At 43.9% G+C, this 25,234-nt stretch overlaps 1 protein-coding gene across 3 annotated transcripts in view; it reads left to right on the forward strand.

The window, feature by feature from the left end:
- ZHX3 (zinc fingers and homeoboxes 3) overlaps nucleotides 1-25,234 on the forward strand; it is a 105,151-nt gene that overhangs the window by 38,611 nt on the left and 41,306 nt on the right. For all 3 annotated transcript variants that reach the window (XM_080813274.1, XM_080813273.1, XM_080813275.1), the window contains exon 2: nucleotides 3,004-3,120. The gene's annotated coding sequence lies outside the window, so the exon portion shown is untranslated. The remainder of the gene's footprint in view (nucleotides 1-3,003; nucleotides 3,121-25,234) is intronic.

Genomic DNA, 25,234 nt, shown 5'->3' on the forward strand with positions numbered 1-25,234 from the left:
TATAGTATATAGTATAGTATATTCACAATATTGTGAATATACTAAATGCCAGTGAATTGTTCACTTTAAAATGGTTGATTTTATGTTACGTGAATTTTTAAAAAATGACATCATATCGTTTTTATGATCTCATAAATAACTGTGGCTTTGCTGTCATAGTTACCTTGTGACTGTTGGAACCTGTGTGCTTTACGGCCAGCGTTTGTCCACCGGGAAAGTTCTTTCCAGCTGTGGGCAGGAAAACTCGAAGATGGATGATCCCAAGTGGGTTTCCTTCTAAAATAACACTTAAGAAATACAGTTTTGCTTTTCCATTTTTATTTGTGGAAGCTGGTAAAACTCCTAGAATGAGCCCTGGGTTGTTTTAAAATGTGATATGGACTAATGTTGGTTAGTTTCTTCATTTAACTTGAAAAATTACGTTTAAAGTAACTATATTATTCGGATATGGAACAGCTTTTGGTTTTATGAAGATTAAGAGCAATTTGAAAAGAGGAGCGCCTGGGCAGCTCAGTCGGTTGTCTCCCTTCAGCTTGGGTCATGATCCCGGGGTCCTGAGCTCCGCTCCAGCTCCCTGCTCGGGTAGGGGGGGATTCTGCTTTTCCCTCTCCCTTTGATCCTCTCCCCTACTCCTGCGCTTGCTCAATCTCTCTTCTGTCTCAAATGAATAATAATAAAAAAAAGAATCTAAGCTATATACATGCAATTGAAATAAGATTTTTCTAGTGGTTTTCTATACTGCACTGCTAGAGATTTCTGTGACAATTTCTGAAACCATCAACCAACACATATGCTTTATTGTCAGTGGAATTGGTGTCAGGCATAAGAAAGTTCTGTTTTCAAATCAAGCAGAGCTTGTGCAAAAACTAAAAATCTGAGTTTCTTATTTTGTAACTTCTTTGTTTTTTGAATGAAGGAATTTAGGTTAGATTTTGGCAAAATATCTGGCATTGAGAAGAGTTCTCAGAAACATAGAAGTGCTTTGTCAATGATTGTGAAGTTTTTCTTTATAATGAAATTGGTGCTTCTGTCCCATAGTTCTGCTTCTACCCCTGTGTTGTTTGTGGGTTGTTTCTCCAGCAGATGTATTTATGCTCGTTGTCTTGCACACTCCGACCTGATTCCTTATAGGATCCAGAGTGCACCATCCAGGCTAAGAGTTTGTAGACCTGAAGCAAACAAAACGAACTGATTTGTAGTGGATTGAATCCATGGCTTTTGGCATCATTAGCATCGTGTCCCGCTCAGCTGAACTAGAGTGTGAGAGAATAAATGCTTTGGCTGAGCCAGGACTTCGCAATTTCAAAGTGAGAAGGGATCTGGTAAGCATAGCAAAGTACCTGGAGTAAATATAATATGCTGAAGGTGTGGGTAAATGTGAGTATTCAGCTTATAATAATTATTGCTTTTGACTTCCACAAAATTAGGAAGATCTTCTTTTTGTTATGTTCACTGGATAATGCTTAATTTTTTAAAAAAGATTTTATTCATTTATTTGAGGGAGAGAGAGAGTGAGAGAGCATGAGAGGGGAGAAGGTCAGAGGGAGAAGCAGACTCCCTGTGGAGCTGGGAGCCTGATGTGGGACTCGATCCCGGGACTCCAGGATCATGACCTGAGCCAAAGGCAGTCGCTTAACCAACTGAGCCACCCAGGTGCCATGGATAATGTTTTAAAATAAAAGATCAGTTTTTAAGTTGTGTAGAATTCAAAGTTAAGTTTTTCAGTAAATTATTAATTAGGAAAATTTTCCCACAAGAGTGAATTTAACTGGACATGGTACTGTTCTCCCATGACAGCAGTAGAAGAAAACGAGGTATGCTGAGGACACCGCCGCTTACTGTGGGTTTCTGTTTGCCCAGGGACCCCGCCCTTGAACAGCAGCCTAGTGCATTTCCTTGCACAATTTACTTAACCTTTCCGTGCCTTAGTTTCCTCACCTTGGGGATTAGAATAATGGAATCTATGGCATATGGATGTTATAAAGAATGAATGAGTTAATGTAGTCAGAGCTCTTAGAACAGTACCTGACACAGAGTAGAAGCTTGAGATGTGAACGTTAAAGACGGAAGAATAATGGCGAAGGATGAACGGGAGCTGCTTTGGTGAGGGCAGACTTGTTTACGTGTACAGACACTTCTAGTTCTGACCCTCTCTTGTGTGCCAGCGGACTGTTCTATCTGAAGTTCTGAGAGCCTCTGGTACACTCACTTTAGGGCCACCTTCCTGCTAATGGGCATCTCAACCAAAGAGAATGCTTTGGGGAAAAAAATAAGTAACTCAAAAGCAGTGGTTTTTCAACTGTTTCCCAAGATATTTTAACATTTCATACAGCGTCTCTCATGGTTTGTTGAAAACACATAGTCATTGTCTCATGCATTCGCCGAGAGTTACTGTTTACCCATCGTTGACGCTGGGAAGAGTGGGATGACATCAGGGTAAGAGTCAGAGACAAAGATGGTGATAACATGGTTCCTTGGCCTGGAACTCACAGTCCGGACCATTTTTTGTACCACTAGAATCCATGCCAAGAAAGCCCCAGGGCTTTGAATGGAAGAATATCAGAAAACAACCCATTTTTAATGGTGTGCTTTCTTGGAGTTGTAAGGCCACACATAGGTTAGTTTTCTCATCTCTGTTAAGCCATCTCAAACGTAGCTAGAAAGAGGGACAGGGAAACTCACTGGTGTAAAGAGTGATAAAATTACTGATTTTACGAATCCTCTTGTTCTGATCTATTATCAGAGAGAATTGAGTTCGTCTTATTTCCACTCATTATTTTTTCAGTTTCTACTAGCATTTTTATAGTTTCAAATTGCTAGTTTGTATTTGTACAATCCCTTTTTACTCTCCTTCCTCTCCGCCCCCGGCCTTGGTTTTCCTGTTTGTGTGTAGTTGTGGTGGAAATGAATGAGGAAAGGAGATTGACGAGCGTGGATAACTTCACTTCCTAGAAGGTGCTTTATCTCTTCTCGTAAAGTAATGGTTTGCTGCTTCTTTCTCAGGACTGAACTGCAGCTACAGAAGCAACAAGTGGGCCTTTCAAGATGCATACAGGGCTGCAAGAAATAAAGGGAGACACTGGAGAGACCAATGAAGGGAGGAAGAAGCATGTTTCCTGGGTAAATAGTATGCTTCTGAATTTTAACAAGTTTCTTGCCATATCGGTTACCAGACTTTGCAACACCTAAGTCTCCGGAGCTATATTTAGTCTTTGCATTGTTGTTAAACATTCTTTATTTTCTCCTCCCTCCATTTTCATTGCTGAGCTCTTTGGTCAAATGATTCTTCTTTTTATTGATGAATCCAAAAATCTGCGTTGAATATACAATTTAGGTGATTTCTTAGATCACTTGATAGGAACTTGTTATATCTTAGGCTGACTGCTGGCTATTACAAAAGTTGAGTTGTGTATCGTGTCTTTGTAATGTGCGGGTTCAGTCCGAGGCCAGCTTTTAGTCTGGGTGCGAGACTTAAACTTCCATTTCATTAAATGACTGACTTGAAAAACTAGAACACTACTTTGAATACCAGTTATCCAAGCCATGCACTCAGGCTGCCCTCTGGAATAGGAAATATTTTTCAATGCTAATGTAATAAATAAAGACAAAGCAGACTGGCAAATAATCAGTGTAAGTAGACCTGGCCTTCACTTGCTGAAGTACATGTGCCCTACTTAAGGTTTTTTGGGGTCATTTATTTATTTGAGTTGTGAACTCAGTACACTGAGTTCAGAATACATTCTGTTATTAAGCCACTCAGCTTAGGCTCAGACTTTGGGGTTTTGTTGCTGTTGCTGCTATTGTTAAAGCTTCTTAAGTAAAGGAAATCTATTGCATTATTTTTCATATAAAGTTAAGAGCTTTTCTTCAATGTGCTGGCTAGAAATTTTTGGAAGGAGAGGGGGAAGACCTGGAGTCAGAGCCATTGATGGTGCATCATGCTGGAAGTTCTATGCGCATCACCCTGACTTAGACAACTCCATGGCAGCAACCACTCCTCCACAAGTCTGGGGCCGTGCAGTCCGCAGCTATGTTTCTACTGTTATAACTTCTGGAACTTCCTACCTTATGGTGAATTGCCTCAGGGCTACTGTTAGATGTATACCTTCCAGCGTGCTCATTCTTTAACTTTGAGTTGTAGACTGGGTAAAAACTGTTGAGTGGCCTTGTATCTGAGTCCTCTAAACTAGAAGTGGCGTAAAACAAGCTTATTCACAAGTGAACTTTATGCACGTTTTCTAGTGCTCACCCTCACGCCAGCTGTTCTCGTCACACTGGTTGCCTTGCTCTCCCAGTCAGTCCAGAAATGCTTCTGCCCCAAATCTTCTCTTCTCAGGGGGGCACCTGGGTGGCTCAGTCGGTTAAGTGTCTAACTCTTAATTTCAGCTCAGGTCATGATCTCGGGGTTGTGGGATCAGGCCCCGCGTTGGGCTCCGTGTGGAGTCTGCTTGACATTCTCTCTCTCCCTCTCCTTCTGCCTCTCCCTGCTGCTTGCACTTGCTCTCTCTCTAAAACAAATAAATAAAATCTTTAAAAAAATCTTTTCTGGGGTACCCGGGTGGCTCAGTCAGTTAAGTATCTGGCTTCGGCTCTGGTCATGATCTCAGGGTCCTGGGTTCGAGCCCTGCATGGATTCTCTGCTCAGCGGGGAGTCTGCTTCTCCTTCTCTGGCTCCCCCTGCTCATGCTTGTGCACTCTCTCCCTCTCTTTTTCTCTCTCTGCCAAATAAATAAATAAAATCTTTAAAAAAAAATCTTTTCCTCTCAGATAGCCGCGTGGCTCCTGCCCTCTTTTTCCTTTAGGTTTCTGCTGAGGGGACAAATGGTTTGCTGCTTCCTTCTCAGGACTGAACTGCAGCTACAGAAGCAACAAGTGGACCTTTCAAGATGCATACAGGGCAAAGCCAGATTGGAATCACCAGGAATTCTCTGTTAGTCTCTGCGCTTACTACCTGGTAACACTGAGCCATCTTGTCTCACTCCAGCTGAGCTCATCTGTCCCACTCCTCTCCTACCTATCAAGTACAATGTTTTCTTTATTCTACACGTCATGCTTTTTCTAGTTCACCTTTAAGATCTTTTAAAATTGACCTTTCACTTTTATTTTATTTATTTATTTATTTATTTTTTTAAAGAATTTATTTATTTATATGACAGACAGAGATAGGCAGAGGCAGGCAGAGAGTGAGAGGGAGAAGCAGGCTCCCTACTGAGCAGAGAGCCTGATGTGGGGCTCGATCCCAGGACCCCGGAATCATGACCTGAGCCGAAGGCAGAGGCTTTAACTCACTGAACCACCCAGGTGCCCCTCCTTTCAACTTTTGAACAAATGTTAAAGGTGAACAATCTTTCGAGTTTTCTTAGTCCCAGAAATAACATTTGTTTCTATATTTATTTACTATCATCAAAGCAGAAGCAGGAACTTTCCTTTCCGTCCATATAAGGAAACTCAGTTTCTCCCTGTTTTGGCATCCCCTCTCCCTATTCCTTATCTACCCCCTTGTTTTTTTCTTGCGCACTTTGCATTTGTTCTGTGAGGTGTACTCATTCTTCTGGGCTTCAGCCTGGTACTCATAAGTATTTTGCTATTCCTGCATTCATTTAGGTAATGACCACTGAGGCATCACTCTGAGCTGGATGGATGCTGAAGTAGGTGCAGGAGATACGAAGATAAAGGTGGTTCTGACCCTGCCATCAGGGTCCCTATTCTGGTTGAGGAGGTAGCATGCATGCAGACTAACAATGGCAAAAGACATGATGTGTCAGGTGTCCTAGAGACACAGAGGGAAGGAGGGAGGGAGGGAGGAAGACATGGATGGAGGGAGTCATGTTTGGTGAATCAACAAAGGCGTCCTGGGAGCTGCTGCTACTGTACCAGTAGAGCTTTGTGAGATAGAGGATAAAGCAAAAGGGCTAGGGCCTGCAGGTGCCCACGTTTGTTGCCCAAGTTCGTCAAAGCCTGGCTGGAGATGAGACTGAAAAAAGGGATGTTGGGCCACATTGTGAAGCACCTCAAGTGTTTGACCAACAAGTTTCCATTTGGATCCTATGGGCTGTGTCCCAGAGGCTTTAAAGTAGAGCTTTTTTTTGTTCAGGAAGATAACTGGCTGGGTGGGAAGCACAGACGGCAGGAAGTCAGTGAAGCTGCTCTGGGCAGCCGTCCAGGTAAGCGGTGGCGGGAACTCGAGCAAGGTGGTAGCAGTGGTGATGGGGAAGAGAACATGACGTGTTTTGAAGCAGTGTCCAAAAATGCTAGTATCTCACTCAGGTGAGACTGGGAATGAAAGGCTGACTGAGAGGGGTTTTTTGGTTTGTTTTAGGGAAGGTGATAACAGATGGTGGAAATATTGACCAACTTCTGGGGCGAGGTAAAGGGCGCTGAGGGGATTGCAGAGACTCATTTGGAAAGAGATAAAAAAGAGTTTGTTTTGGGATTTGTTGAATTTAAGAACCCCTGAAGAGATCTAGGGAAACATATCTAGGGGCAGTTGGAAACATGGGTCAGAAAGTCAGGGGTAGGTTGTGAGGACTGGAGATAACGGAGTGGGACATGCTTACTCCAAGGATGTCAGAGTCATGAGAATAGACATAAACCCACAGGAAGAACATGTAAACGGAAAGTAAAAGGGCTTAACGTGGTCTCTGGGCAGAGACTGGTTCTTTAGGTGCAGGAAATTGAGACGTGCTAAGCACTGTAGTACCTGTCCCACACAGGGTGGCAAGAGCTTTTTCAGGTGACTTCCTTTGTCTTCTCTATGGCTTATATATGGAAATTATTGCTACTCTACTTGGCCAGAAAAGTAAGACTCTGTGGCATCATTACTAAGCTAGTAAATGGGATTGCAGACAGACCAGAATGCCAAATTTATGCTAGAGGAAGAGGTAGAGGAGAAGTAGAAAAGAGCCATGTGGAAGAGATGATTTTCTGCAAAGGCAGTGGCCAGCAATGGCCACCCAGAGGTCCAGCAGGATAAGAAGAAGCCAAGCCACTGGTTTTCTCAATTAAGAGAACTGGTAGCAATGTGAGCCTGGCCAGTTCCCACAGAGTTCCTACCAGCTCACACTGGAGTCAGGAGGGGCTGAGGAGATGCAGGTGGCTGTTGACTACAGTTTTTAGAGATGGCTCAGTGGCACAGGATTGACAGGACACCTGGTTTGCAGGGTGGCATCATTTTGTTTGTTTACAGGTGACAGCTTGAAGTATTTTGATTTGCTCATCTTTTTTTTTCCCCCCTTAGAGGTGTTATATCTTACATTGCCTTGTTTCTGGGCTTCTGCTACAAAAAAAAAAAAAAAAAATCAAGACTCTGCTAGATTCCCTGTTGTATAATCTGCTCGTTCAGCTTGTTTTCTTGGAGTTCTTTTTTCCCTCTTTCCTTCTGCACATTGCTCTCAGATATTTCCAGGCTGTGTCTTAGTGACCCTCTTTGATCACTAATTATGTGAGATCCTGGGAATTCCTCCTTGTTTCTTCTCTGAGGTCTTTCCAGTCTGGAAGTGGCTTCCTCCTGTCATTTGAATCTTTTGTTCAATTCAGCTTTGTCCCGAACTCTATCATGGCCCGTGCCTCTCTTCTGGGTGATAATTTGTTCTTGTACTCTTTGACGATAGGAGCACCTAGTGCTAAGAGCATGTGCTCTGGAACTAGGCTCTACGAGCTACTAGCTACTAGCTGGATGAGTGCCCTTGGGAGTTACTTAGCCTTTTTGTGCCTTAGTTTCTTCCCCCATAACTGGAGGCAATAATAATACCTTCTGCCAAGGGTTGTGAGGAGGAGTAAATGAGCTAGAGCATCTGAAATGCTCAGATGAACAGTGTCCGTAGCAGGTCGTGTGCTCTCTGCTTGTTAGCTGCTCTCATTACTGCTGCTCCTGTTGTCCTGGGGGAAGACAGGACAGGTGACCTTTTCCTGATTGTCATTTGGACCACACAAATAAGTGACAAATTTATACACTATTGGAGTCTTACTTGAAAAACTAGAAAGAGGTAAATTCTGGGAGCTAGGTAGCATTTCCCCAAGTTTTTAAGGAATTCAGTGATGAACAACTTTAACCTTGGTCCAGATGTGGCATCTGGAGTTGCAGATGTCCACTGTGTGACCTCACCCTCCCCATGGCAGTGTTGGATTGCTCTCACTTCAATACAGGCTATAAAATTTTTATTTCTACCTTACTGAAGAGTTCTTCCAAAAAAATTGTTATTTAATTTTGCTTACCCCATCTGCAAACAACAGATGCTGGCCAACCAGCACATAAGAGCGAGTGACTTACCTGAAGTCCCTGGTGGGGTTGGGATTTTAGTCCATGGTATCTGACTTCAGTGGTATTAAAGTGGAAAAATTTCACTTTGATATATGCATATATATATATATGTGTGTGTGTGTGTGTATGTATATATATATGTATGTGTGTGTGTGTGTGTGTGTGTGTGTGTATATATATATATATATATATATATATATATATCAGACTGTAATGCTGTCTTAGTTCAGGCTGCTATAACAAAGTACCACAGACTTGGTGGCTTATAAACAACAGGAATTTATTCCTCATAGTTCTTGTGGGCAGAAGTTGAGATCAGGTACCAGCATGGTCAGGTTCTGGTGAGAGCCCTTTTGGGTTGCAGGTGGCCTTTTTCTTGTTGTATCCTCATATGGTGGGGAGGAGAGAGAGCTCTCAGAGGTCCCCTCTGTGAGGGCACTAATCCTATTCAGGAGAGCTCCACCATCTTGACCTGATCATCTCCCAAGGCCCTGCCTCCTGATACTCTTATATCAGGAGTTAGAGTTTCAGCATGAATTTTGTGGTGGACACAAACATTTAGTCTATAGTAAGTACTAATCTCTAAAAGTACGGTTGTGAGCTGTCCATGATGATTATTTGTTTACAATGACATTATGCTATTTTTTTTTAGATTTTTTTAAAATTTTTATTTATTTGACAGAGATCACAAGTAGGCAGAGAGGCAGGCAGAGAGAAAGGGGGAAGCAGGCTTCCCACTGAGCAGAGAGCCCGATGTGGGGCTCAATCCCAGGACCCTGAGATCACGACCTGAGCCGAAGGCAGAGGCTCAACCCACTGAGCCACCCAGGCACCCCGACAGTATGCTATTTTTATAAGCAGAAGAAAATTATAACTCCTTGAACAAACTAAAGAGTAATAGCTAAGTGTTTGTATGACAGAAATAATAAAGTGAAATCATATCAACTAATTTCTTAGAGTTTTTAGGGAAAGTGAGGGAGACAGTCCCTAAAGACATAATTTGCATCTTCTCAAATAAACTCTCAAAATGTTTATTAACTATAAAGGAAAGAAAAGGTAGTAACTTTGTAGCAGAGAAACCACCGTAACCAAATGATCAAGGTCAACAATCACCAGTAATAAGACATGTTGATATCATGAACCCTATGATATGATTTTCTGTGGTATTATTGTCAGAAATGCATAATGGGGGGGTGTTGGGTGAAATAGGTGAGGGGACTTAAGCGGTACACTTGTCATGATGAGCACAGGGTGGTGTATGGAAGTGTCAAATTACATCTTGTACACCTGAGACTAATATAACATTGTGTTAACTAATGGGAATTAAAATAAAAACTTTTAAAAAATGCATAACTTTTCAGTGTAATCAGGAGAAAACATCAGGCAAACCCAAATCAAGAGACGTTCAACAAAATAACTGGTAAATATTCTCCCTGTTTTTAAGATTTTATTCATTTGGGGGGGGGAGAGCACACACAAGCTGGGGGAGGGGTAGAAGGAGAGGGAGAAGCAGACTCCCCATTAAGCTCAGAGCCAGATGCTGGAGGGATCCCAGGACCTGAGATCATGACCTGAGCCAAAGTCAGATGCCTAACTGACTGAGCCACCCAGTCACCCCTAAAATAACCGGTAAATATTCTTAAGAAGTGTCAAGGGCACAAATGACAAGGAAAGGTCAAGGTTCTGTCACAGGCTGCAGTAGACTAAGAAATGATTACATACAGCAGGCATCTTGGATAGGATCCTGGGGCAAAAAAAGGACATTAGTAGAAAAAAACTTGTTCAATTTGAAAAAGATTTTTCAAATTGTATCGTACCAGTGTTCGTGTCCTGGTTCCATTCAGTGCACTAGGCTGATGTAAGATGTTAACATCAGGAGAAGCTGGGTGAGGGGCATATGGAAACGACTATTCTTGCAACTTTTCTGTAAGTCTAAAATTAGCTGAAACTAAAAAAAGAAAACTTTGACAAGATTCGTCACCAAATTTTTCTGTGTCCTCCCTATCTCATTTTCTTTTCAGTAAAAAGCCATCACAGGTTAGAGAAACAATTTGGTCCTGGGTAGAAACTGGGTTAAGAATAGGAAGCAAGGGTGCCTGGGTGGCTCAGTGGGTTAAGCCTCTGCCTTCAGCTCAGGTCATGATCTCAGGGTCCTGGGATTGAGTCCCTGCTTCAGCTCAGGTCATGATCTCAGGGTCCTGGGATCGAGTCCCGCATCGGGCTCTCTGCTTGGTGGGGAGCCTGCTTCCTCCTCTCTCTCTCTCTGCCTGCTTCTCTGCCTACTTGTGAACTCACTCTGTCAAATAAATAAATAAAATCTTAAAAAAAAAAAAAAAAAGAATAGGAAGCAAGCTTGGAGTTCAGTCCCCCTTTCTGGGAAAATGAGAATGGTGGCTTGCCACAATGTTGCCTTGGGGTCATTTTGTGATGTGTTGAATTTCCCAGACCTTTCTAAAGCTATGCTGATCAGAGATTTTTCTGAAATTTTTATGAGACCAAGTGGGCAGAAAATTAGTGCAAGATACTGCATTTAAGGAAAAACAAAAATCCAAACCAGACTTACACAGATTAATGGGTCCAAAGCTATCAATAATTACCCTGGCATTCTCTGAGAATATTGCCTCACTGTTTGTTGCTAAGACCAAAATGGGCTTGAAAATTGGTGTCCATCCAGGTAGAGATGACCAAACCCAAGGGGTCCTCTGGAAGCATACGTAGATGAAAGTCTCTCCTCGGTCATGAGGAAGCAGCCAATCTTTAAAGCTTGTAAATAAATTGTAAATAGAAAAGTCATAAAAGCTAGAGGTTTATGACGTGTTCAAATGAAGAATGTTGCAAACGGTAGCAGACTGGGAGTCTGCATGGAGTCTAGGAAGATTTGGACTCTGTCAGAGTCCAGATTGGTCCATCCACAGGACGGAAGATGCCCCACTGGCCTGGCGCAGACATTTTGGTTGTTGCAAAGCTGGGCTTGCTACCTATGCAGGTTGAAAACCTTCTTTAGAAGCTCTACATTTTTACCTGATTAGGGATAGCCTGATTTAGGGATTCTGTTTCCCAGATGCTCCGATGTAGTGAAAGGACAGCTCCGCGTAAGTGACAGAACAGAAAGGCTCCTGAAAAGCTGTGCCCCCTCTAAAAATGAGGGGGAAGATCTAGTGTGTTTCCATTGAGGTTGGCTGATATTAAACCAGTTCTGGCCTACCTGATTAAGAATCTCATAATCTCAGTGAACAACAAAAAAAAAACATTGTATATCTGAACTTAGAAAGTTGGGGAGTAGACCATTTTCAGTCAACAAGTATTTTGTGAGCATGCCATTGTGTACCAGGCACTATTGGGCCCTGAGAATATAGTGATGATCAAGAGAGTCATGGTCCCTGCCCGCATGGAGCTCACAGACCAGGAGACTGCACCCCTGAGCCTGAACCAGCCCACCCGCCTCCCTCATTCACGTGGCTTGGTTTACACTAAAACAAAAGTTTGCCCTTATATAATCCTAGAATTTGAAAACCTCTTTATGCATACTTTATTATCTTAATTTCCTTCCAACAGTGCTTAAAAGGTGTTTTCATGTATACTTCAACATTTCACTTACATAACTTTGAATTAGTATTTGGTGCCTTTAATCAGAAAACACCATTTCCCTTCTCTGGACCACTCCTCCCAGGCTCTGATGTTGAAGACGCGTTGGGAAGGCTTTGTGGGTTTGCTCATTGCTTATGGCAATCAGAAATATGTTTACCAAGGCATCGTGAGCTCGGAGAGGTGCAGCTTGGCCACCTGGCAGTGTCCAGAGGGAGCCAGCTCTTCTCTGCAGCATAGACATTTCTCCCTTCCTGAATTTAATTGCTCAGATCAGATTTCAAGTTGAACCTCAAAGCAATGAACCAGCTAGAGTGGTGCTAACTAATTTGATTCCACAACCCTGTTAGTAAAGTCTTGCCTGGCGCTCCTTCCAGAGGCTCTGGGCTTTCTTATTGAGTAGAGACTTGTCCTCATTATCTGAGTTGGTAAAATACTAATGATTATGAATTTTTAGTTATTCTATTTAAAAAGTGCTATAGATAAGTGATAAATAGCATTTCTCATTTACCAGAGAAATCAAGGATAAGCTATTGGTTGACAATTAATTTGGAAGGCTCACCTCTACTGACCTGGTAGAGTACATAAATGGTCTTTTTTTTTTTTTTCAAAGTACTTTTTGCAGAACAAAGTCTACATTCATCAGCAGAGCTTTCCACCACCTGATCCTGATCCCTTTCCAGCCACAAATTTTCCAACCCACCGCTACATAACTGCTATTATGCCCTAGTAGACTGTGTGTACCTCGTACTTCTGCATCACCAAGCTTTCTCTGCCTTTTCTGCCTTCAAGTCTCAGATCGTCCAGTTCCTGCCCCCCTCACCATGAAGCCACCTTTGATCTTCCTATGGCATTATTTTGAGAGAGATACTAGATGCCCCCCGCTCTTTTTTTTTTTTTTTTAACAAATGAGGAAACTGGGGCACAAAATCTTAAGAATTTTGCCCAAAGCAACAAAGTGGTTGAGTTGGGATTTAGGATGCAAGCAAGTATCTTATACATGAAAGAGTCTTGGTCAGAGGTTTCAACTTTGACTTTAACAAATTTCATTCGTTAGTTGTGCTACAAAAGAGCAAAGGTATGATTTGTTAAAAGAATTTTAAATAGTACAAATTATAATTTATCATTATACCTTCTACCGTCCGCATTCTGTGTTGAATCTCCTTTATGATAATAGATTGAATGTAGAAGTAAAGGGTAAGGAAGAATTGAAGATTACTTTGAGGGTTTCTTACTTAAAATACCAGAGAAAGGATTGGGCCTGTTGTGGTAGGAAGGTTATCAAAGGGCTTCTGGATAAAGTTAGGAAAAGACTTTGAAAAAGACAGGGAAATGGGGGTGTTAAATTGATACCAACTTGGCAATTTAGAATAGAAGAATTTCCTCTTCTGGGCTGTTCTGTCATTTTCATTAGATTCTTAATAACTTCTGTTTCTTTGATGAGGTTTTCTATTTTTTAATTTGTCTCAGGAGAATTTATGTTTGCTTATTGAAGCATTTTTATGATGGCTGCTTTAAAGTCCTCTGTAAGCTAATTCCAACATCAGATTCATCTTGGTATTGGTGTCGGTTGGTTATCTTTTCTCATTCAAGTTGTGATTTACATGATTCTTGGTATAATGGGTGATTTTCAGTTCTCTTATAAGTGATATATATATCACATTATATATATAAAATATATAAAGTGATTTAATCTTTTCGTTCACCAGTCATGCTATTAAGGTTTATTAGCACACAGGTTGGGATCTACTTTTGTGGGTTATGGTCCCACTGACAGTTTCTTTTTAGAGCATTTTTTTTTTTTTTTTTTAACTATTTTGGTTTGCTTGGTTTATCTGATGCAGCTGGGGCTCTCACTGGTCCCTGCTGGTGCTGATGGAAGGAGTTTCCCCAGGCCATGCTGTCTGGTGCCTCTAGGTGGGGGTAGGGAGTCTCTATCCTGCTGGGTTGAACAGTAACTCCGGGGGCCCTGCTGGGAGGGTGATTCCCAGACTGTTTTATTGTCAGTGGGCTCCTGATTTATCTTTGTTGGTGCTGCCAGCAGGACTCCCATTCTCTAATGGGAAAGGATGAGCTGACCTGGATTGCCTTCTGTTCCTAGGTTGGGAAACAGTGGGTCTTGGCCATCTTCTTCAGTTGGACTGGGGGAGGGCGGCAGTCATAAGGTGATTTGTTGCTATCTTGATCCTCCAGTCCTGGGGTCACTGTTGGCCTTCCTTTTCCCCCCTTTCAGACTTCTCCTTTGGTTGCCCCTCATGTTATTTCCAGGGTTTATAGTTGTACTTAGCAAGGAGTTTGGGGAAGAAACCATTTACTTCGTCTTGTCTTAACTGTGATGGTGTTCTATTTAACCATTTGTTTTTGGACTGTTCAGTGGTTTTAAAGAGTGAGTTCTGCAGACATCATGACAGAGGGGGGTGGCTTCCAACAGCCTGGAAATCTGAAAGGCTTCCTTACCACACAGACCCACAGGCCTGGGCCTGGTTGGCTGCCCAGCACAGGCTGTTACTCATCTGTCTTCCGCTTGCTTGGCTGGTGATGTCAGTTCTTTTTGTCTGCTTTAAAAGCAGGCATTTCTTATTGTTGTTGTTCTTATGCTCACTGAATAATGCAATAGTTTGTCACACTTCTAGCATGATTAAAACAGATAAACTATTGCCTTTGTGGAGCCTTTCCTTAGTCTATCATTTTGGTTGATTTTGTCTCTCTTTTGGCAAAGATTTTGTATTAAATTCAGCCATGCAGTTGTATCTAATTGTGATCTAACTATGAGATACTTAATTTTTGTGTGAACATTTCTGTTTCAGAGCTTCAAAACAATGGCCAAGTTTTTTCATAAATTAGTGTGAGAATTTTTTTGACATTTCCCACTTATGAATGTGGAATTTGAGGTCATCTCAGTTCTTCACAGCAAAATATGCCTTAAAAAAATCAGAGTGGGAAATCCTTTATATTACAAGCCACGGGTCCCTTTGTAATAGTTTACCATAATAGTTTTGCACAAATAATTTCAGGTTAAAATTGCATACTATTTATTCCCACCCATTTCCTTTATTGGCTGTGACACACAGGAATTACGCCCATTGCTTGACTAACCTTTCTGACCTTTTGTTACTTGGCTATAAATTGACTTGGGTCTTTTGCAAAAACACTGTCAGGGGGGAAAAATCTTTTTGTTAGAACCCAGCCAATTCCTGGTTCAGTGCAGAACAGTTTGTTCTCCTGAAGAAATGAGCCAGTTCAGTGAGCAGAAAAACATAGCCATAAACTGGCATCGCCAAAAACTGCAAAAGCGATTGCCTATGATCATTCCACAGAGCAGGGAACTTTGTAAAAGAATAAGGCTTGGGGAGAAAAATGTAGTTCTGAGTTGCACGTCTAGGTGAATGTAATGGACATGTTAGAGTTGTAACTTTTGGGGGGCTTCTTTTTCTGAGCTCTGGCAGTCACCAGCATTTGAACATTTTCAGTGGGAATGTCGGATTCTCCCTTTGGCTGCTCTCTGAGTCGCCGACTGCCTTTGGAGCACGTAAGCCCTGCACTTGAGTTGATCTTCCCATTAGATCTAGGTTGAAAGCTGCTTCTAACCACACAAACATTTCCTGAGTGACTGCTCTGTCAGTCTGCGTCCTGAATCCATTGCCCAAGGAAGACATTTTATAGTGAGCTAGCGAGTTACATGAAAATGTGAAAAACAGAGACAGCGTGGCAGCTGCAATAACAAAACTGTACAAGACACGAAGTCATTACCTGACAGACTTCGCCTCATTTGAGTGCCATTTGTAGGTTGTCTAGAAGTTTGTCACGTAGACAAGAGGAGAAGGGTGCAGTGGGCAACGAGAGAGAGTGCGTGTGAGGTTGAACAGTGACAAGACAGCATGGGTGTCCACGTACTGTGAGTAGAATTGCTTAGGTACAAAGTATGAGGAGGGAAAGGAGTGGTGGACTGTGGAACTGGAGAGGGACAGGGACCAGATAGTGTGTGTCTCAAATGCCATGGGATGTACCTTGGAGGTTTATACTATAGGCCGTGGGGGCCGTGTCAGGGCTTGAGGCAGGGGCAGTCCTGGCAGAGTTGGAATGGGAAACTAGGGGTTTGCGAGGAAGCATGAGCTCAGGAAGAGCGGGTTGGACCAGACTGAGAAAGGACCAGGACCCCAGGCTGAGTGGGTGGACTCTGGCCTATGGGGCATCACTGAAGGTGATGAGAACTGTGTTTTGGAAAGGCAGATGTGAGGGCACCTGGGTGGCTCAGTTGGTGAAGTGTCTGTCTGCAGCTCAGGTCACGATCCCGGGGTTCCGGGATGGAGCCCCACACTGGGCTCCTTGCTCGGAGGGGTGCCTGCTTCTCCCGCTGCCTACCACTCCCCCTGCTTGTGTGCTCTTTCTCTGACAAATAAAATCCAAAGAAAGAAAAGAAATGAAAGACCGGTGTGGTTGTGATGCAGTAGTCCATATGGGATGAGGTGTGTATGCACAGGCCATGTATGTCACTGCAGCAGTCCATGTGTTAGAGGAGAGGGACGGTGCTTAGAAACCATGTGGAGGAGCCATGTTGGGGACTGGGAAGTGCAGGGAGCACAGAAGAAAGCAGGAACCCCGAGACTTCTGCTGAACTCTCTACATGCCTGGCAAGGACACCTTCACATATACTACCTTTTCTCGTTTTCCTAGTGAACTTTGCCCTGTATACACTGATACTCCCATTTTATAAAAGAGAAAACTGAGGTTCAAGAGTTTAAACACTTCACTAAGACCCAAGTGACCTGCTCTAGGAAGTTGCCGAGTCTGGGTTGGAACTCTGGTTTATCTGACTCTGACCATAATGCCCTGCCAGCTTTGCTCTAACTGAGCCCCCGATGTTAGCCAAGTCTCAGAATGCTTACATCCTCTCTGTAAGAGCTATACCTAGAAATGATAGCTCTACTCATACTTAGACTTTAGTAGTAATGATACAATTCATATTTTGAAAGCCCACTTTTCTTTTTCTTCTTAACCTGTCCTCCCATGAAAATATCAGATACATGATTTTATTCCTTAAATCTCACCATTTTTTTTTTGAAGAATTGGTATGGGGGAAGGCCCAGCCAAATTGGCAAAAAGTATGAATAACTGAATATCCTAAAAGAAATGTAATTTTATAATGTTCAACTGAGTGTGTGTATATAACAACTCATATTAGAATAATAAACTATGGCTTTCAATAATTAGAGAAATTTTTAGGACTAACATAAAGATGATATGGTAATTTTTAGTAAGTGTATGCTTTTAAAGGTTTCAGAAAACATTTTTCAGGGAACCACACTCTAGCTGAAGGACAGGTTTACTAAGTAAAAACCATCTTCAGTCAAGTCCCAGGGAGAATGAATGATTCTGGCTGTGAAATACTGATTCTACAATCATGAAGCCTGGATCCAAGGGTTAAGACCCAGGAGGCAGATGGGAAATAACCAAAAAACAAACCTAGCCTAGTCCGTGTCAGAACAGTGTTCTGGGTTAATGGATCAGCCCCTAGTTAGTTACCGGAGGGAAACACTGTCCCATTTGGGGCTGGAGCCTCAGCCCAACATCAGAGACGATAATTACGGAGTGTCGCAAGCTGTCTCTTCAGCATCAGTCACAGAGCACACCCTTTTTTTGCTTCTCAAAGTGGAACCAGAAATAAAGAATGCTGTTGAGGTAGAAAAATGCTCAAAATGTGGAGAAGAGTATCTAAATGTGACGCTAAGTCTGTATCGTGCGTTTGTGGCATCACTAGCAAAAGAAAATTGCTGGATTTTTAAAGAAAAAATTAATATCTAATGTGACGGAGCTGTAGAAGTGTAGCGTGCTCCCCTGCCAAAACGGCTTATATATAGCACAGGAAAAGCAGCCTCCTTTCCTCCAGCGGCTGCGGAGCAGAGCCTAGCGGGAGAGACGCTTACGTAAGCGGGTGTGCTCTGTGGCTGGGCTGTAAATTCACACCGCTGGGCCGCCGCGCTTCTTTTGTCTCCTCCAGTTAGCTCTCGCTGCTTCCTCCACACGTCTAGGACCTGTGCCTGGCACGTAAGGAAGTGCTGGAGACGCAGAACCCAAAACACAGCCCCTGACAGTCTAGCCTAGTGCAGCAGACAGACGGGCGGCTCCAGCTCACGCGGAGCAAGAGGCTGTGGACCCTGGAGCAGACAGGAGGACGCACAACGTGGAGGAAGCCGCCGACCGTGGCTGGGGCCTCTGGTTAGACGGCAAGGCCCACGGTCTATGAACAAAGACACATCGGTTGCCTCCCTGCGTCTCACTTTCCTCCACCATGAAAAGAGAACACCCACACTGTTCGCAGGTGTCCCATGACACCGGGAAAATCGAATGTGCTAACCCATGTGACGTTCCTGACCTAGAACTGGCACTCTGCGGGCCTTTTGTGAACATTCCTTCCTCTGGCTCTTTCCTTTCCTCAGACCTCCAGACCAGTTCGTTACTTCTCGTTACTGAGAAACACTTCTCGTTACTGAGAAACACTGCCCCCTTCGTGAACTCTGTCAGTCTCTCTCTCTCCCCCGCTCACTCCCCCTCTCTCCTCCAGATTCTCCCATCTGCACTGCTCCCTTCTCTTCTTTCCCTTCTTGTCTCCCAGGAGCGGGTATCCCAGTTGCTTTTGCCTTGTCTGAGTGGCAGCAGCTCAAGGGGGAGAGTGCGGTGGCGGGGTGCGGGGGCGGGCGGGCAGGTGGCCGGTGAAGGCGTAGCTGACATTGCAGTCGTAGCCACATCGCATACCAGCGTTTCTCCTCATCCAGGTGCTCTCACGACCCCTTCCGTGGGTCTTTGCCTCTTGCTCCAGGCTACTGAGAGAAGAGTGAGGATTTGCCCTTGCCAAGTTGCCTCGATCTAGAATCCTTTCTCTCCTCCTGCAGACATTCTACTCCCAGCCAGGGTCCTGCTGGGTGTTCTTCAAAGGGACCCCATCATGGGATCACATTTGGCTCCATTTGTCCGAATGTTATCAGAGTCCGTACCTGGGGAAGTTGATGAGAGGACACTGGGGACATCTGCTCCCCTTCCTACTCTCCAGCCCCCACGTGGAGCCAGGCCCTAGTGGCTGCCCACCTTCGTCGAAGGCAGAGGTTCTCGGCAGGGCACAGCTGGCAATGTCTGCAGACCTTTTTGATTGTCTCAGTGAGGGGGCGGGTGGGAGGTGCTGTAGGCATCTAGTGAGTAAAGGTCAGAGACATTGCTAAATATCCTACAATATACAGGACAGCCCCCTAAAACAATTACCTGGTCTAAGATGTCAATACCAAGGTGAGAAACCCTGATCTAAGGGATCTCCCACATGAGTTTCTTTTCTTTTTTTAAAGATAGCTTTATTTATTTATTTATTTATTTGAGAGAGAAAGAGAGAGAGAGAGAGAGTGTACATGCCCAGGAGCATGAGCAGAGGGAGGGGCAGAGGGACAGGGAGAAGCAGGCTCCGAGCTGAGCAGCGAGCCTGATGCAAGGCTCCATCCCAGGACCCCTGGATCCTGACCTGAGCCGAAGGCAGATGCTTAACTGACTGAGCCACCCAGGTGTCCCACCATACGAGTCCTTGTGCTTGTCTGCCTCTATGTCTGGGCCTGGTGTCAGCTGTTAACCTCAAGAGCCCCTCTTCCTGGTAGGTGGCCTTACCTCTCTGAAGTTTTTCTTCATCCCCGCCCCAGTCAGAGTTGGTCCTTGCCTAGAGGTTTCCAGACTGCCTAAGTCCGTTCATTGCAGCATGTGACCACCCTTTTCTGAAAGGCCCCCGCAGTGTTGCTTACTCTTTCTCTTTCGAGGGCAGTAAGAGCTTGGTCATAATGAGGGTGAACATCCAAACTCCAGTTTATAGAATGATAGTATTTCAAGGCCCCAAATTCTTTGCTCTAGGAGAGTCCGTGACACAACCTGGAATGAACACTGGACTTGGCACTAGGAGATTCAGTCTTATACCCAACTATAACATTCCAGCTCTGTGACAGTCCAGCTCTGTGACAGTGGACATAACTTTCCTGAGCTTCAGCTTCCACACAGGCAAGATCAAGGTAACGCCCATTTCCTAAGGTTTTTTGCGGCTGTGAGCAGATGTTAGCACAGAGCCTGGTACACAGTAGTCAGTCAAATGTGGGTTGAAACTGAAAAATGAATCCAGGGTCCCCGATGTGACCCTGAAAACAGAATTGTTTCCCATTGCCCTGATAGCACCAACCTTAATTCCAGGTGGTACCTCGCTGTTACACCGATGAGAATGAGAAGCCCTACTGGCTCTGGGCCAGTAGCCCAGCCTTTTCATTCTAGAAGTACCGAAGTGTTGAAATTTTTACCTATTTCCACTGAGTCACTGGCTTCTGACTCCCTACTGTTTGATAAGGAGATATTTCTCTCTCTTGGAACACTGGGGTCCTAGAACCATACACTGAAGTTTCAGAGATCACCCAGACCTGTGGTAAGCAGGTCAGCTGTCTGTAAGGAGGCTCCTGAGGCATGAGAGGGGCACTGCCTCCATCCATTCACTCCCACGGCTTTCTGGTACATGGAGACCAGCACAGAGGAAGTAGCAGTACATTTTGTTCAGACATTTTATTACTTTTACCTTTTAACACAGTACTAAGAGATTAGTGACAATTGATCCCACGTGCAAAGGCAGTTTTCATAATCTAGGGCTAGGGTTGTAAAAACCACCTAAATACCCAAACAGTAGAAATACCATCTAGTAGCTGCCCAGAGGATTTCAAACTAACTAACTTCTATGTATGGCCTTATCTCTAGAACAGAGAAAGAAGCCAGTGCATGTCAAAGAAAGAACTGATTCTGTCCTCGACAATGGCTATGAAATGTCGTAAGGCCTGCAGAAATGCCATAGGCCATTTATCAGTGGTTAAATGATCTAGAAATATTACCTGAGTGGGTCACGAGTCCGAGGCTGGGGCATGGATGGTATGTGATCAGCTGAACGACATCAGCAGGGCTCACGCAGCTAAGAGTAGCTTATGGCTACTCTTATGTACTCTTATGGCTCATCCTTGCACAACATGCTTTCTTTGGTTTCCTCCGAATCCTGGGGCACTTAACTCTACATCCCAGAACTTAGCTCTTCACTTTAAAATACTGTCTTGTACTGTTCACTCTTACAGGATGTTGGTGTCTGTGTTCTTGCCAACCAGATGTGCCGTGGGTAAGAGCATAGCTATCGAATCAGGAAGACCTAGATTGGAATCCCAGCTGTTGCCTGTTGCTTGTGTGACCTGAGGGAAGTTACTTAGCTATCTATCTTTGATTTCTCAACGTGGTAAATTGATTGATGATACTCAGCTCATAGGGTTGTTGTGAGGATTAAGTTAAATGAGGAAATAAATGTGAAACAGTTGGCACAGTGCCTGACAGCAATTTTATTTGGTCATTGGTGGTAGTGATGGTGGTGGTGGTGGTGGTGGTTCTCCCTGAGGGCAGAGGCATTGCAGATTTGAATTCTCCCATCTCTACCATATTTCTTAGCATGGAGCCGAACATCTCATAGCACTCAAATATTTTTTATTTTAAAAAAGTGACAGGAACATGCACCTGTATACAAATACATGCTCAAGGGGAACATCTGATAATGACAATAACTTTTTTTAAAAAGATTTTATTTATTTATTTGACAGACAGAGATCACAGGTAGGCAGCGAGGCAGGCAGAGAGAGAGGAGGAAGCAGGCTCCCTGCTGCGCAGAGAGCCTGATGCGGGGCTCGATCCCAGGACCCTGAGATCATGACCCGAGCCGAAGGCAGAGGCCCCAACCCACTGAGCCACCCAGGCACCCCAATGACAATAACTTTTAAAAAAAGCTCTAGCAGTTATGTTTTAAGATGTTTTTAGCTCATTTTAAAAAAATTTGATACATGAGGAGGAGTCTAAGGTAAGTGGGTCCCTAGTCTTTGCCATAAGTTAGGTCATTTGAATGGAAATCATCTAGACCATTTCCTCTCAGCCCTTTGCCTGGTGAGGATTTACTGGCATGCCCTCTGCCTTTTAGAGGATCAATGTAAAAAATGGCCGTTTGAGTGTGTTTTGTGTTATCTTTCCACATGTAGCCTGCCTCCTCACCATTACCTGTTTCCCCTTACAAAGAATTCTGAGACATGTTTCTCCTTGAGTTTACCTCCAAGAGACTTTGTCTCTGTGTAAGAGTGAATGTCCATCTTTGTTAAATAACAAAGTGTTCAAAATGCATTTCCATGTTGCCCTTGATAGTAGGGATCTCCAGATCAAATACAGTGACAGGTGAGATGTGGAGAACGTTATAATCGTCCCCGTCCTCCCTCCCACCCCAGCACCTCTTTTACTTCCCCACTCCCTTCTGTGGCAAAGAGACAATACTTGTTTTTGTCTTCCAGTAGAGAGGGATCAGTCCCGCCCTTAGCTCCAGGAGTAGGTTTTGACCACGTAAAACCCAGTCAGGTAACCCCTTGTATGTTGCTATAGTGATTAACCCAGTGGCAGTCAGTGCCAAGGCTCAGTGACTGAGTTCAGGCCATCAGAATGTTTGCTGAGGATTTGGTAAAAAGGCTCCTCAGTGTTTGGAGAGGACTTCCCAAAGCCAGTCCTGTCTGTGTCCTTCTGGATGGTGTGGAACATGAGGCCTGGGACTGCCATAGCCATCTTGCCTTCATTAGGGAAGCTACTCCTAGGACGCAGCTAACACAGTAGAGAGAAAGAAAACAGGCCCTTGTTTTCATTGGAGAACAATGGAACCAAACCCAACCTCTAGACTTTCCAGTACATGTGCCATTAAAACCCCTTCATGATATAAGCTGTTTGAGTTGGTGGATTTCATTACTTGTACCTTAATCCAAATAGTACGTGGTAGATAAATTTCCTTTAATTTTGTATATATTAGTGATTCTAATCTGTGGACCAAGACACTACCTTGGAGGAAGGGGAGCAGGGGTTAGAGTGCTCCATTTTGGGAAATCATGAATTGCTTATGTGTTTCTGCAAATTAAGAAAATGTCTTGCATATATATTAATGTTTTTCAAATTTATGTGAAGATTTTGAATAATGAAATACAAAGTTAGGAAAACTACTGAATGTATAGGCTTCTATTGTGTTTTCACACTGGACAGAGGTTAAGCATCATGTAAATTTCTGCAAAATGTTTGTTGGTGGAGAAGGCATTGCTTAAGTGTTTCCCTCCTTCCTCCCTCCTTCCTTTCTCTAGTTCCTTCTCTGAATCCTTTATCACCCTTTATCTCCTTCTGTTGAGTCTTGCTATTTCAACCTTTCTTAGAAATAGTTGAGATGTAAATTCTAATTAATCCAAGTTAGATGTCTACACTAAGTTTCAGCTCAGCTTTCCAGGCCCTGCACCTGTCCGCTCTACACACAGGCAAACAAATGCTGGGTACTGGAGTGCTTTAGTATCAAGGGAACTGAGCTGAGGTTCAGTCTCAGGCAACAAATTGGGTCTTGGATGGGAATGCTTATAATTATGTCCCCTGCCCTTTTTTGCTAGTAAAGCAATACACTGCAGGTTAAGTCCTGTAACCAGTATGTTTAATAGATGCCCACTGTGTACGTATCATTGCTGAGGCTGAGTGGTCCTGCAGAAAGCCCTTACCTCAGATCTTGCAGTTCTTTGGAAAGACAAATATACACTGGATACTATATGAGCCAGAGCTATTTTTATAGAAGAAAATATCAGTGAATCATTCTGGATCCTCTTTAGAATCACCGCACCAGAAGAGCACCTTGGAACCTCGCATTTGATAACTGCCAGTCACTGCTATTATGAAATACCCTTTTTGCTGTTGCTCAGATGTGCTTTTCTTTACCTCTTTATTTTGCCACGGATTCTTGACCAGTAATTCTTACTTTTTTTTTCTTTTTGAGCAATATACATTGGTTTTTTGACATGGAACCAAAATTTTGACTTCCTTCCCAGCCATATGCACACAGGTACACACAGAGAATTTGTTGCAAGTAGAACATTGTTATATTCTAACTACAACTCTTTCATGGAAAAGAGGCTGCTATTGGCCCAGCATGGGTGGAAGTGAGGTAGCTGAACGCTATTCATTTCTTTCCTATTAAATGAAGTACAGCTGAATGCAAGGGAGAGAGACGCAACATAAGGACAACCTTGAACTGTCTCTTAATTTGTTCAAAACAAAACAAAACTTAACCAACTCTGGTTTTTCATGTCAGCAGTGACGTAGGCTTGCTGAACTCCCCAGTATTGACCTGGCCCGGTGTGCTACTTCTAGAAGGCCAGGCTGAGACCGCCAGCTGGCTGTGGAGCCCTTATTCTAAGACTGTGCTGCCACTTCCTTGTGACACTGGAGTCAGAACCAAAAGGGGCCTGCTGCCAGTAACCTGAAGGGCTGTATTCAAGCACTGACCTATTTTTACACTGTAATTGGTTTGGGTTTCTCTCTTCCCTCGTGACGCAGTACTCGCTCATTCTTTTGAGAGCTTGAGAAGCCAGTTCTCTGGTACTTCTTTGGCTTGGTTGTTTTTCAGTTTGACATAGGTCACTCTTAGCTGGGAGGATAGGGGTTGCTCTGTGAGGGTGGAATGATAGAAAGCATGAGCCAGGTGAGGATGGTAGCTTATGAGGAAGAACGGAACAAGGTGAGTGATAGGGGAAGGTATTTGGGATCATAGGACCAGGGCTCTGCTCTTTACCTCCTAATCGTGTGTATGGACAAATGACTTTACTCATCAAGTTTGGCTTCAGCTCCTTCTGTGCTGAGTGATGGAGGCACATTGATAAGATACGGCCCTTGCAGGGCACCTGGGTGGCTCAGTTGGTTGAGCTTCTCCCTTCGGCTCGGGTCGTGGTCCCAGAGTCCTGGGATCGAGTCCCGCATCGGGCTCCTTGCTCAGCGGGGAGCCTGCTCCTCCCTCTGCCTGCCTCTCCCCCTGCTTGTGCTCTCCCTGTCAAATAAATAAATAAAATCTTAAAAAAAGAAAAAAAAAAAAGATACGGCCCTTGCCTCAGCCCCCAGGCTCATGGGGGAGGGAGTCAGTTCTGCAGTTACAGCACAGCGTCGCCAGTACTGCAAGGGAGATGCAAGGGAGATGGGCGTGGGCAAGGCTGCTGGCTTGTTGGGCAGGAGCTTCCCAGCCAGGCAGGCCCCTCACCTCCCAGGCCTCTCCACCCTGGCCTGCTTGCATCTCCATCAGGCCAGTGCCCAGTCTGCGTCATTTTTGTTTGTTTGTTGCTGCTTAGGTGTGGGCTTTGTATAATGTGTAGAGGTCAGTTTGTTCAGGCACATTTGTCATTTCTCCTCTAGGAGACCTTTGCAATAGGAGGGAGAGCATGTTACATGGCTCTGTCCTCCCGGTGGTGACATGTCTGGGAGATGTCTTCTCACCCTTTAAGACTTGCTCCCACAGGTACAAGTTCTACTCTC

This window comes from Martes martes (assembly GCF_963455335.1).
Source record: "Martes martes genome assembly, chromosome: 9".
Classification (NCBI taxonomy): Eukaryota; Metazoa; Chordata; class Mammalia; order Carnivora; family Mustelidae; genus Martes; species Martes martes.